The 14,759-nt window shown below is 52.6% G+C and overlaps 1 protein-coding gene across 1 annotated transcript in view; it reads right to left on the bottom strand.

The window, feature by feature from the left end:
* Positions 1-9,898, bottom strand: part of KLHL29 (kelch like family member 29) — a 261,449-nt gene extending 251,551 nt beyond the window's left edge. Inside the window, exon 1 of the mRNA XM_036335238.1 lies at positions 9,501-9,898. The gene's annotated coding sequence lies outside the window, so the exon portion shown is untranslated. The remainder of the gene's footprint in view (positions 1-9,500) is intronic.
* Positions 9,899-14,759: the final 4,861 nt, after the last annotated feature.

Raw genomic sequence — 14,759 nt, forward strand, 5'->3', positions numbered from 1 at the left:
TTCTTTTGGGTACATACTCAGAATTGCTGGATCACATGGTAACTACATGTTTTGTTTTGTTTTAAGGGATGGCCATACCGTCTTCTACAGCAGTTACACCATCTTACATTCCCACAAGCAGCACATGAGGACTCCAGTTTCTCCACATCGGCACCTGCACCCGTTATTTCCTGCTTGTTTTCAGAACAGTCTCCTGATGCTGTGAAGTGGTAGCTCACTGTGGTTTCCATCTGCATTTTCCTAATGATCAGGATGGAATTGAGCATCTCTTCACGTGCTTATTGGTTATGGGTATATTTTCTTTGGAGAAATGTCCAAGCAAGTCGTTTGCCCATTTTTCAATCAGGCTGTTTGTTGTTGAGTTGAAAGTAAATATGCTTTAATTGTAACTTTGGGCAGGACAGGGACCGAGTCTTGCCCTCCACGCTGTTCCATGCTCAGTCCCTCGCTGTCAATCTCATGTCCCCTACACTGGTCCCCACACCCAGAGGCCCCCTGGTCACACAGGAGCAGAGAGTCAGAGAGGCCACTGCCTCACCCTTTTCCTACGGCCACGGAGACTATCTCTGGCCCGAGTGTCTAGTCCAGAATCAAAAACTGTTCCTGAAGACCAGACATCCTGGGAGACACACCTGGAATAAAAACAGCTGAAGTGACAGCTCTCGAATGGTGACTTCACAGCTCAGTGAGTGCCCACCCCACCTCGCAGCCTCCCCCAGGAATCCTCCCCAACAAGGATGGCTCTGCAGTTTCTGCAGAATCCGGAGACGAGCTTTTATTCCTGCGGGGAGCCTGAGCCGGGCGGTGGCCCTGGAATGGCCTCCTCACCGGGATGTGAGGGGGGGCCCTGGCCGCAGGCAGGTGTTGCCATGGAGAAACCCAGGGTGGAGCCCACAGCCTGACGGTCTGTGTCTTTATCCCAGGAAGGCAGTGGCTCAAGCTGCTTTCCCACTAGTGGCTGCCCACGACCTTCCCCTTATGTCCTGTCACCGGTGCCTCCCAGGTCACACAACCCACATCCGCTCTCTCCAGGGGGGCCCTGCACCGCCAGACTTCTCCTGCAGACCCTGTCAGGTGCCTGGGCCTGGGGAGATGTCCCTTTAGCTCACATGAGAGGTGGTGGCTTCCACGAGGCATGGCTTCCCTGAAAATCATTTTTCTGCTCTGGCATGAAAAGTAGGAAATTTAAAAAACAAAACAAAACAAAAAAACCTCACCTGAGGACATGTTCATTGGTTTTTTTTATTTTTATTTTTTTAGAGAGAGAGGTGAGAAGAGAGAGAGGGAATGGGGAGAGGAAGAGGGAGAGAGAGAAAGAGAGACATTGATGTGAGGAAGAAAATGCATCAGCTATCTCCCGTACGTGCCTGGACCCGGGATCAAACCTACACCCTAGGTATGAGCCCTGACTGGGAATCGAACCTGTAACCTTTTGGTGTATGGGACGATGCTCCAACCAACTGGGCTACCTGGCCAGGGTGAAAGAAGAAAATTTTAAATCTTAGTGCCATCTGATTGTGGAGAAAAGCTGTTTCCCCACGTCACATGGAGCAATCCAGGTGTTTTGTTTTTTTGCAAGGTGTTGCCATAGATCCTACACTGAGAAGCTTTGGCGCTTCCACTTGGCACACGTTGTCTTCAGCAAGAAATATGTTCCTTTCACAGTTTGAATATTATTCAAGTTGTGATGATTAAAGCTGGTTGGAACAGCATGAACCGAATAGATTACAGCACTCCTCTTACAGCGGGCTCTTCAGGAGCCAGATCGGCCACACACACACACACACACGCACACAGACACATACACACGTGCACATAGACTCTCTCTCTCTCTCTCTCTCTCTCTCTCTCTCTCTCTCTCTCTCTCTCTCCTGCCTCCAGGTCACAAAACCAGCTTCCAAAGCCGGGGCTTACACTTCCCAAATCCCGTGGCCCTTGCTTTTAGTTCAGAAAGCCAGAATTAGAGCATGGTCATCTTATATTTTTTCACTTCAAGCAAATCAGCGAATTCAATGGCAAAATAACAAACCCCTTGCCCAGCCCGTGTGGCTTAGTGGCTGAGCACTGACCTATGAAGCAGGAGGTCACAGTTCGATTCCGGTCAGGGCACATGTCTGGGTTGCTGGCTCAATCCCCAGTGTGGGGCATGCAGGAGGCAGCAGATCAATGATTCTCTCTCATCATTGATGTTTCTATCTCTTTCTCCCTCTCCCTTCCTCTCTGAAATCAATAAAAATATATTTTAAAAAAATAAAGACAAGACTGAAGTTGTTGGAAAACAGTGTTCCCGCCCTTTCACGGCAGTCCATGTCATTTCCAGGTGCTTCATTTTATTTAAAACAATGCTTTTGTGAAATCCCCAAAACTTAAAAGTCTGAGTGGGGACATCCCTTTGCAAGCAAGCATGCTGTGAAGGACGAACTCTGTGTCAATTCTCAACAGCGTCAAATAGATTCAAGTCATCACTGGGATGAAGAAGCTCCAAGGAAACTAGTTTTCAAAGTCTCAAGTCATAAACCCTAGAAGATTCCATTTAGATTGGTTAGAATTCACCAACAAGCATATTTAGCAGATAGATGGCCAAGTATAGCATCTAACATTCCACACAATGAAAATCATGAGCAGATAAGTACGTAGCCATGGAGTGAAGGAAGAATCTAAAACAGAGGCTCAGATGTCTATCACCCGACACTGTCTCTGGACATCAGCCTATCCAGGCAAACATTTTTATTAACGAGGTTTGTGCCAGGCACTGTGCTAGGCTCCGGGGAGTCAAGAGTGAACAAGCCCAGATTAGTCTCCAGTCATCCCTGGATATGTCCTTAATCCTTTCTACTTTGTTTCTCGCCTTTAATTTGCTACTTATTACACTGGCTCAATAAGGAAACAGATGCTACTCAAGCATCTACAACTTTTTCTCATTAGCCTTCTAGGAACCAGAGTAAATGGAAGCAGGTGGGTAAATCCAAAATTATGATGAATGTCGGTCAGACCTGGTAAATATTCTTATTTTAGCTCACCTTCCCTCTAAGAGAATTATTTAAAATGTTAATTGGCACAGACAAGGCAGTACCTGGCATATAACAGGCAATGTGAATGCCAGTGCACTGAGACCCGGTCTGGAGCATCAGAAACACACACACACACACACACACACACACACACACACACACACACACACAGAAAAGACAAGACAGACAGACTGGTAGCTGACAGATCTGGGTTCACACCCAGCTGGCCAACGTGACGAGATTTGTGGCCTTGGGCCAGTTGATTCCCTTTCTGAGTCTCATCTTCATTTGTAAAATGTGGGATTATCCCTACCTCGCAGTGTCGATATGAGGATTAGAGATAATATATGTAAAGTACTAAAATACAGTGGGCAGCAATAACTGGAAGCTATTATTATTGTTATTATGATATTATTGAGGCTTGATACAGGTTTGGTGATTGAATAATAGGTGGATTAGCTGACCTCTAAAATCCACATCAACTCTAAAATTATGATATGGAAAATGGAATTAAGAGTTCACATATCAAATCCACTCAAGGATATTTTTAGCTATTGCCATTGTGATGCAAATCTCTTATGCATTTCAGAGTTAAGTACTGATAACAAGACTCACAGAATCCAATACGTACACACTCTGGCACACCACGAAAACGTGTATATGAGCACATTTAACAGGATGGGTGTCTACGCTTCTCAGATCGTAAGAGTTGCTGCTGCCTCTTGTATTACTACCCCTTAACCTAAGCTTTCCTTTCTAGAGCACTTCTCCAGGCCAGATACTGTGATACATGCTTTTTCAGGGTTCTCTCGCCCATGATTATCCCCTCCATTTAGAGAGAGAGACAGAGAGAGAACCAGTTCTAGCTGGTTTGGCTCAGTGGATAGAGTGTTGGTCTGCAGACTGAAGGGTCCTGGGCTCGATTCCAGTCAAGGGCACATGCCTGGGTTGCGGGCTCGATCCACAGTGTGGGGTGTGCAGGAGGCAGCCAATTAATGATTCTCTCTCATCATTGATGTTTCTATCTCTCTCTCCCTGTCCCTTCCTCTCTGAAATCAATAAAAATATATTAAAAAAAATTTTTTTTAAAAAAAGAGAACACCAAAGTTCAAGGATTTTCCCAAGGCCACATGGCTAGTAGGCACCAGAGACTGGACTTCAACTCTGACACTAAGCCCATGCCTTTATCCACCCGGCAATTCCACAGCGACCTGGGGAGCCCTAGAAGCAAAGCGTAAGAGACTGGAGGGACTCACCAGGAAATGTACATGCAGAAAAGGAAGAGCGAGTGTCAGTCACCTCTACTGCATTCGTTATCTGTGTTCTGTTAACTGCATTGTCACCCAATCTCTTAGACAGAAGATCAATGTGATATATCAGGGTAAACACTGTTAGAACGCAGCAATCCCACTTCTGGGTATATATCCAAAAGAAGTGAAAGCAGGGCCTGGAAGAGATATTGCATGTCCATGTTCATAGACATGTCCTGTAAGATTCCACTTATGTGAGGCAGCTACAGTAGTCGAATTCACACATAAAAAAAGGGAAGAGGAATGGATCTTGGCAGGGGGCCGGGGAGGGGAAATGGGCAGCGGATGGTTAATGGGTAGAGAGTTTCAGTTCCCATGATGAAAAGTTCTGGCCAGCCACTGCACAACCATGTGAACGTTAACACCACTGAGCTATATGCTTAAACATGGCGAAGATGGCGAATTTTATGTTCAAGTGGTCATTCTGGAGAAATAAAGTTGGCAGAATATATACACCGAGTGGCCAGATTATTATGACCAGCCAGATTATTATGACCACCCCATCAGGACTTCATTGACACTTCCAAAAATACTGAATATTGAAAACTTCCTAAGCAAATACTCTCAAGGTTTTATTATTATTATTATTTGCAGAACTAATTCACTTCATTGTACTGATGGGTGGTCATAATAATCTGGCCGGTCATAATATTCTGGCCGCTCAGTGTATATTTGTATATATGTGTGCATATATCCTTTAAAAGATCAGCAATGTAAACATTTCAAAACTCTATACAATAATGATAAAAACTGACACGTGTGGGGCCAATGACAGCCTTTAAATGTTGGAGAGTTCACATCTTGGCCCAAATCTGACCCCCTATCATGACCATCCCGGACCGTTTCTGCTCTAGCTTGATTCAGCATCGGCTGCTGCCAGCTAGGCGTCTCTGGACCACCTGCATTTCACGCAGGTATCCTCTCACGGGAAAAGAGAAATCTCCCCCTTCTCACCCTAAGGGTGTAAATGCCCCAAGATAATCACGTTCCCTTCACGAATAACAGTGTTGCTACTTCCAGGGACCAACTTGCCTCATCTTAATTTACAGCTTTAAGTTCCCTGTTCTCAAGTGCTTTCCTGGGAGAAAGTGCAGATTTCCTTTCTGACCTGGGACTCTGGGGAAGTATGCGTGTAGCTGTCGGAGGCAGAGCCCAGAGCTTGCTTTCAGAACGGTCCTGATCTCAGTAATTCCGATCCAATGGGAGGGCAAAGAATTCTGACCCACGTTTCCTTCTTCGCCAAAATTGTGAGGACCACTTCTAGGTAAACGTTCTTCAAATGGAAGTACTTTCCAAAGATTGTTGCCGAATATATACGATATATATATATATGTATATATATATATATATATATATGCTGCATATTAGAAAATGACCCCTGATTTCCCAAGGAAGTACAAATGACGTCTTCTGCACAAGCTACAAATACTCTTCCAGTTTCTGAACACTTGGTTCTACAGGTCAGGTTTCTGTCCGTAAAGAGAGGTTGTGTTCTCTAGTCATCCTACATGGTTTCTGCCTCGGTTTCCCCTCAGCCACCGCAACCATCAGCTGGATTTTCTCACCCACGGTTTTTCTTCCTCCCTCCACCCCCAAGGAGGCACTGAGTTGACTGATTTTAGAATCACAAGGTTGGCTAGAATTCCACTTCTCCATCTGACTTTGAACGTAAGTATTCCAATTACTTCCCCTGGTCCTAATAGTCTGTAGAGTACTCGTGCTTGTGGTGATATGTCTGAAGCAGACAGGGTGCGATTAGCATGGGCCTGCATCCTTAGGAAGCAAAGTTGAAAGCAGGTGAAAAATTATCACTCACTCTAAGCAAAACTGCCTGTTCAGTGAGCTTGCAAGGTTACTATGATCCCAGGGACACTCTATGTGGTGGATAAATGTGTGCTGCACCTGAAAATCCTCTGACCCTCCCCAGCCTTCTGTCTTTGGCTACTACTGGAAGAGAAAAGATCTTAGAAGGACAGGCCCAGTCCAATAAATAAAGTCCTCAAGTCTGCTTGAGCCAGATATAACGGGAAACATACAGAACTCCTTGAGTCATACGGGGTAGGAAAAAAGGAAGGGGAGAAAGGAAGAAGGAAGACAGACTTTCAGTCAATTCTGCCAGATTGGATTGATATCTTTGGGCCATAAAGCAAGACAGCCTTATTGTAAGCCGAAGAAAACAAAACAAAAAACCCTCATGCACACATACATGTCAAATGAGATGCTAAAAACCTACATTAGCATCAGTGGTGTTATTTGGGTCTATTACAAAATTTAACCCCTTTAAAACAGTGTGTAATGAAGAATAGTGTGAACTTCTGGGAACTAGAAGGGGAAAAAAAGGAAATGCTTTCAATGGGAATGATTTGCAGCCAAATCAATTGATAAATGAACGAAAAGAAAAAAAAAAGACGGCACAAGTGAAATTGATGCCAAAGATTTATAAGGTTGACTAAGTAAACAAAGAGGGAATGAATCACCATGGAAATGCATGAATATTGAAATAGGCGAGATTTGAATAGACTGACGATATGCCTCACTTAGACTGACAGGTGTGGAGAACAACTGTAACACGCAATCCGCACCAACAGCCACACTTCTAACATGTTTATTCCTAGAAATCAAGAGCTGGACTTAAAAGGTTCATTGAGTAAGAGCTTAAAAGCAAAATACATTTTTTTTTTTCACTTTAAAGGAAGGGACTCAATTCTCATCTACTTGAAATACAAGAAAGGCTCCATCCATTTGCTCGCTGGATACCAGGAGCTGCAGTTAGCAGAAGTCATTCTCTCGGGCTCCCCTCGGCTTTGTGGCCACAAGCCTCTCACACAACTGAATTCTCGGTCTTGCTCATCTCCCACACTGAGGACTTGAAGTATGACCACCACTCATTAGAAACATAATTAAAAAGACACAAAACTAGATCCCCCCCACACACACACACATCACAGACAGATGAAAACCAATAACCCTTAATCTATTTGGTTACCATGGCTACCATAGGATATTTTCTTTCTGTACAACTCGAGGTATTTCGTTTGGATTGTTGCTTGCAGGTGAAAGTTGGGAGAACGTACATTTCCGTTCACTGTGCTAGAAATGGAGAGGCGGCACAGGGGAAAACGTTTCCCTAATCATGGGCAAGTATGGTTTATTAGATGCTTGTGCAGAAAAGTTATTAAAAGTGGTTAAATGCATCAGCCCATAAACCAATTTAAATGCCATGAAATCCATATAGAGTTTAAGGGCACAGATGCTAGCAATTCCTGATCTTAGAGCCGGATTGATACATCCAGTGGGCTTGGAACATCGTGTGGGTCAGAGTCTATATTCCTCAGTGGCACACAGCTCCATTCCTGTATAAACACCAGGATTATGTGACTTACTCAAATCCATCCGTACCCACCAGTCTGTCAAGTATTCACCTCTGTGTTACCAGATGTGTTTGACCTGCATCAGGATGAACTATTTATGTAACTGTTCCCCACCACCCTCCCTAAAGAGTGAGAAAGTTAGCTCTCCATACCCCAATACGTCTTTTAAGAACACCAGAATGAAGTGTGCTAGTTAAGTCTACTGTCATGGGTCCTAAACCGAAATAACTCCTGAACTCTGCCCTCCCAGGGCTGAGTGAGGGGCCAGAGCAGAGCGCAGGGGAAGAACTCTTGACGAGATGACTCTAAAGAGACTGGAATTAGGGTCAGGACAGCCGTGAACAGGACAGACTTCACTGCACACAGAGCCACAATCCCAATCCCAGCGTAAGGGCGCCAGGAGCTGGAGCACGCAGCAGCGGAGCCCACTGTCCCTGAGCTGACTGAGTGGAAGTTTCCGGCCGCGGCAGCTCCGCGTCCTCCGCGGTGCGGTTCCCCGCGCCCGCCGAGGTCTCGCCTAATGCTACATAAATACCTGCGTCCCCGATTCGCCCGGGGCGCGCGTGGCGCAAGCAGGGGCGGGGGGAGGGGGAGCAGAGCAGCGGCGATGGCAGAAGCTGGGGTTCCTCACCCATCAGCATCCTTGGGGACCCGCGGGAGGACCCGCAGATGGACCGTGTCTACCGTTGGGTTCCGGAGCCCGGGAACGACCCCTGGCTTCTCAGCTAGAGGATCCAGGCATCCGAGAGACTCGGCTTTGCCCCATCCCCTCCTCTGTGACCGCGGCGGCAGGCGGCAGCGCGTCCCCGCCTTCCCAGCCAGCGCAGACCCGACCTGCCCCGGGAGCTGCCGCGGATCTACCCCGGATCTAGCCGGGCTCTCGGTTCTGCTCTGTGGGCGCCAGGGGAGCGCACCCCTCCCTCGGGGCCGGCCGGGGTAGGGGCTGCCCGGAGCCCTCACCCGCGCTGTGATCGACCGCAGACAACCCTCGGCCGCTCCAGGCCCCGGAAACCCGGACGCGAGCCCTCGGCCACCCCGCACCCCCGCGGCAGTCGGGGTGCGCGTCCACACTGTCTATCCCGCACACAAACAACCCCTCCCTCCCTGACACCACGGCCTCACCGTCCGCGTAAGCTCTCCTTTCTGCGTCCCCGAACACGGCGGCACCCATAGGTGCTAAGGGAAGAAGGGGTGTCACAACAAGGGCTGCGAGGGGCTCCTCCCCATGGGTTTCGAGCTCTTCTACCTCGAAAGTTACTTGGGATGAGTAAAGAGACCGGGTCCCCAACTGCGGGGTGAGGACGGGAGGGGGCAGGAAACCCAGCCTGGCTGCTCACAGCACGGAGGCTCGCACCTTCCCAAAGGGCAGGGCGCGCGGCCGTCCCCGGGTCCAGCCCTCGGTGCCTCCTCCTGGCCCCCAGCCGCCCCTGCCCTGGGCCTCTCCGAGGAGGTGGCCTGGAGAGGGGCGCGCTCTGCCGGGCCCAGCCAGGGGGCTGCCCAGAGCCGGGGGTCACACACGCTTCCAGCATCCCCGACCGCCGCGACCCTGGCTCGGGGCAGCCCCCGGGCATGCACCCCGGGGGGAGGAAGTTTTTCCCCCCCTTCCCCCTCTGGAGCGGCGCAGGCGCACCGGCTCCCGCAGCCTGGCGAGTCCAGACTCCGGAGGCTCCTGCGCCGCCGCCGCCGCGGGAGCCGAGCCTGGCGTTCCGGGCTCTCGGGCCCCGTTCCCAAGCCCGGCCCGGCCCCGCGCACGGCCAGGACCCCGGTGGCACGGCGCCGCCTCCGTGGCGCTCGAGCAGGGCTCTTACCTCCTGCCGCGCGGCTCCGGCCCCGGCCCGGTGCGTGGCGAGCCGGGGATCGCGGGTGGGCGCAGGCGGGCTGATGGAGAGCGCACGGCGCCGGCGGGGAGCGGGAGCGGGGGCCGCTCGGGTCCTGGCCGGGAGGAACGGATCCAGGTCCACCTCCTCGCGTTCCTGCTCTCCGCCTTCTCCCCCTTTCCTTCTCCTTCTCCTCCTCCTCCGCCGCCGCCTCCCGGCAGCCCAGGGAGGATGCCCGGAGAGGGAAGTCAGTCCTTAGCTGTCAGCGGTGCGGCGACGCGGCGCGGCGCGGCTCTCACCGAGGCGGCGGCGGCGGCGGCGGCGGCTCCGGCAGCATCGCCCCCGCCCTCTCCCCGCAGCCGCGGCGGCCGCGGGCTGGGCTGGCTCCGGGCTCCGGGCTCCGGCTCCGGGCGGGGGCTGCGCTCAGGCGTGGGGACCGCCGGGGCTGCGGGCGGGCGCTGCGGGGCCGGGGCCGGGGCCGGGGCTGGAGCTGCAGCGAGGTCCGCGGCGGGGAAGGCGGCGGCGCGGGGGCTGGCGCGGCCGCGGCGCGGGGACCATGCTCCCTTCTGGCTCGCTCCGCTCCGGGTACCGTCTGCTTTAGCTGCGAGGGAGGCGGGCTTCGGCGCGCAGCCAGGGGCGGGCGGAGCCAATCGCGGGCGCCCGAGTGGGCGGGGGTGGCGGGTGAGGGAGGCGGAGCGCCCCCGGCCGGGCACCCGGCGCTGCTCCCCGGGCCCCTGGGATCCCCCGCTGCCGCGCGCCGGGCTGAGGCTGAGTGCCGGCGGGTGTGTCCATCCGTCCGTCCGCCTCCCCCTGCTGTGGCTCCCGGCTCGGCGGCCGCGCCCGCGCCCGCAGATGCGCGGCGCGTGGCTGGGCAGCTCGGGCCCGGCCTCCCGCCCCGGCCCCGGGTGTGGGACTGGACCGAGGCGGGCTCCCCGCCTGCTCCCGACACCTGAGGAAGCTGGCAGAAAAGTTTGAGAAGGAGAAGTCCAATGGTCTTTCGGCTTCCGCCCTCCCTCTGACACTCCAGCCACGGAAAGGAGCAGGGATTGTCCGAACCTCGGAAGAACCGCGGCCGGCCATGCAGACCCCGACCACTGGTCCTCTTCAGTCTGTCCCCACGCCGCTCTCCGCGCTGTCCTCCCTGTTGACACTGACCCTCCCGAGTCCCCACGGCCTCTCCTGAGACAGCGCCTACTCTGCCCACACCAGCCTTGCCCGTCCACGCTGATAACCCCCTCCCCGGTCTCTCACGTGGTCTATCTACACTTACTTTCTTAGTCCCACCAACTCTGTGTCTGTTCTTGCTGTCTACACAGACTCCCACCTGCAACCCTGATAGGAGGACTGCAGGCCCGTGAGGGGCCCCAAAGCCGGCTTTTCCTTTCCACCAGAACTTTTCATTTCAGTCTTCCCTGCCCTGGTAACTCTCTAGATCTTGGGTTTTATTCCCGTCCCCCTCCACTTCATCTAGTTTTGCATTTCATTAGAAATATCTGTTATCTCCATTTCCCTTCCCTCCCTTCCCCGCGCCCGCATCTAAATGTAAAGGCTAATGGGCTTCAGCAGCCCCTCCACTGCCTTTGGCAATGCCGCTGAGGCCTGAGGGGTGTGAGTGGTATGTGTAGGGGGGCGGGGTGTGGTCAGGTAGGGAGCCCCTAGCTCCGCAGCTCTCAGAGAAGCCGGCCTGGGGCGTGCTGTGCAGGCCCCGCCCCGACTCGTCAGGCCCCGCCCACATCTACCAGGCTCCGCCCCCACCCACCAGGGCAGCCTGAGGACTTGTTGGGGGAGCAGAGGTTCTCAACCGGTGGGTCTCGACCCCTTTGGCGGTCGAACGACCCTTTCACAGGGGTCGCCTAAGACCATCCTGCATATCAGATATTTACATGACAATTCATAACAGTAGCAACATTACAGTGATGAAGTAGCAACGAAAATAATTTTATGGTTGGGTCACAACATGAGGAACTGTATTTAAAGGGCCAGAAGGTTGAGAACCACTGGGAGGGGGGGACGTAAATCCCTTTCTCTCAGCTCAGGGCTGTGATGTCTGAATGCAGGCCTCTGCTCTCCTCAGCTGTACACTCAGTGCTCGGATTGTGTCTTCTTTAATATCTTGTAGGAAGCAGAGTGCAGTGTGGCGGCTGATAAATAATAAATAATAATAATCTACTGAGGGTAGCGGGAGGACTGTCAGGGAAGGGAGGAGGACGCCAGGGAAATGGCCCATCGGTGTCAGAGTAGCTGCGTTTCCTGACAATAAGAAAAAAGTCTAATGAAGTTTCGGAGTGTGAAGCCTGGGGGAGGGGAGGGGACCCAGCAGAGCCCTGCAGAGAGGAGTCCATCCCTGACCACGAGGTCAGCCAGGAAAGTGGTGTGTCCTGAGGAGGGGGTGACAGCAGTTGCCTTGGAGGAGGAGCAGGGGGGTGCGGTGGGGGGGGGGGTGCGGTGGAGCAAAGCTCGCCAAGGATCCTGGAACCTGAAGGGGAACAGTAGATGTGGTTTGAATGCTAAGTTCTGGAAATGGTGCAGGAAAAGTAATGTAGGCAAGACAAGGGAAAAAGAGGGATCACCTGGGATTTTGAGAAGATACACAGGTAGGGTCTCAAGCAACGCAAGGCAGAGAGACGAACAAAGGCACAGGTGAGTTAGTGTCCATTCAATGTCCCCCGAAATGAGCCGCACGGATCCACCAGCTGTGGGCACTCAGGAACCCACGGGTCACGGTCTGGAGCAGCACAAAAGGCAGCTGCAGGCAATATGAAAACGTGTCTACGGTTGGCGGGTCTGGGATGGGTTACGAGCAGGCAGTCTGAATCAATCACAGTGTCTTACAGATCGTTTTTGAATGATGCTCAAGTGAAAGAAGAAACTGTGCACCCAAGAGTCTTTCCTCGGCTCCATCTCGGTGCAGGTGTAAGGGTCCTCCCGGCTCCGCTGCTGGCTATGGTAGGGTAGCCAGGCTGTGCTGACCCCGCTTCCACACAGAGGAGACCCTCTGCTGGCCTCGGGGGTGCCAGGGGTGCCCTCCTGGAGTGTGGCAATGTCTCTGGGGTTGGAGCTTGATCACAGCTCACAGGGGGAGGGGGCAGCTCATGGGAAGAACGTGAAAAGCTGTGTGCAGTGGGCTTGCCTGCCCTCTCCTTACCCCCCCACCCCCATCTTTCATCCCAGAGCCTGAATGCAAATAAGAATTTCCTGAGTTTGAAGCCAGCTCTTCCCCTGCAGTGGGCTCTGCAAAGCTGGAGTGCTGGGTGTGGACCCAGCTGCTTAGGACGTGTTGCTCTTGACATGAGTGCCGCTGTTCAAGTCATCGTGCCCCCAACCCCCCCCCCCCCGGGGTCTCCCCAACACACACTGATCTACATGTGCTATGGCTCTCCTCTCTTGCTGGGGTCTGGGATGTGTTCTGGGTTAGTCGCCGCCCTGCTCTGTGGCAGATGGGATATGGTCCATGCTTGGCACCATCTCACTACAGTGACTATAGTGACTACACAGTACATGGGATTCGTTGGGGGTTGCCCATGGGAACATCTTGGGCCCTGGTCAAAGATGTCACCACAAAGCACAGGATCAGGGCTGTGGAGTGTGCTTCCCGGTCCTGACAGAACGCCCCAGGCTGGGCTCTGGCTCCGGACTGATGTATATGCTCCGAGCAGATGGGCTGTGGAGGAGTGCACTTGCAATGCACAGGGAAGTAGACTGAAACGCTCCGGAACATCCAGTCCCTGCTCAGATCATAGACCATTCTGGGTGCAGTCCATCAGACTCGGGCTTTGTGCTGGAAAGTCTCCTGCGGTCACCTAGAGAGGCCCCCGGGGAAGCCACATCCGGCCTGCCTGGGAGGGCGCCCCAGGCCCCCTGGGGCTGGGATGGACTTTGCTCCTTATTTGCATTTGCAATAACAACCACAACAAAACGTTCATTTATCCAGTAGCTACTACACGCCAAGCATTCTGCCCGTGGTATCTTCTGAATCATCATGGCAACCTGTGGAATTAGCATTATCGGTCCCACAAGCTGAGTCACCAAGAGGGCCGGGGGTCTCCTCCAATCACACAGCCAGCAAGTGGCAGAGCTGGAATTTGAGCCTGTTGCTTCCGAAGCCTCTGGACTTTTCACCACACTCAACGCAGGGATGCGGCTTCTTTTGTTACCAGCTCCAGGCCTGTCCCTTTGAGTGGGCACAGTGGATGCTGATTTTGCCTTTTATCAGCAGCTGGGACTGGACCAGAAGTGGAAATCAGTCTTAGGATCCGGAGGACTGGTGTCGAGGAGGAAAGAGCCTCCCTTTGATTACTGACCGCACAGGTCACTCGAAGGGTGGACAGCTCATCAGGAGCCCCCAGGTCCAAGAGGACATCTGTTTCAGGAGCATAAACAGCGCAGGAGCCGGCCTCTCTGCCGGTTGGGGTTTTGTCTTTCTAACGTTACGCTTCACTAAATCCACCCCCCCCCGCCCCCCCCCCTTGGGCATCGAAAGCATGAATAAATCCTACATAAGTCATGGTCCCTCCAGTGGCTAATCAATCCATAAAAATCTATTTAGCACCTACTGTGGGCCCAGCTTTTCAGCCCCATGGCGTTGATGAAAGCAGGAAGGAAGAGGTCCCGGCTGCTGACTGCGCACGGCAGCCACCCCGCTCTGTGATGTGTCACTGAGGCACATGCTGGTCAATCAGCCGCGTGTGGAGAACCGCTGCGTCCTCAGCTCTGTGCTGGGTGCTCTCGGGAGCACCGGGAAGATGTAAGGGGGTTTGCATTCGGCTCAGTGTCACCTGCCTGTTTCTTAAAAGGGGCCGAGGCAGCCGAACGCAGTACCTGGTTCTCGCTCTTGACAGAGTTTAAGGCAGCGGTTCTCAACCTGTGGGTCGCAACCCCTTTGGGGGTCGAACGACCCTTTCACAGGGGTCGCCTAAGACCATCGGAAAACACATATATCATTACATATTGTTTTTGTGATTAATCACTGTGCTTTCATTATGTTCCATTTGTAACAATGAAAACACATCCTGCATATCAGATATTTACATGACGACTCATGACAGTAGCAAAATGACAGTTAATGAAGTAGCCACGAAAATAATTTTATGGTTGGGGGGCCACCACAACATGAGGAACTGTGTTAAAGGGTCGCGGCATGAGGAAGATTGAGAACCACTGGTTTAAGGTAACAGATTGTTGTCGAGAAACAACAGTGTGACCCTAGCGGTATGGCTCAGTGGATAGAGCGTCACTGCGGACCAAAGGGTC

Source organism: Myotis myotis, unplaced genomic scaffold, assembly GCF_014108235.1.
Source record: "Myotis myotis isolate mMyoMyo1 unplaced genomic scaffold, mMyoMyo1.p scaffold_m19_p_14, whole genome shotgun sequence".
Lineage (NCBI taxonomy): Eukaryota > Metazoa > Chordata > Mammalia > Chiroptera > Vespertilionidae > Myotis > Myotis myotis.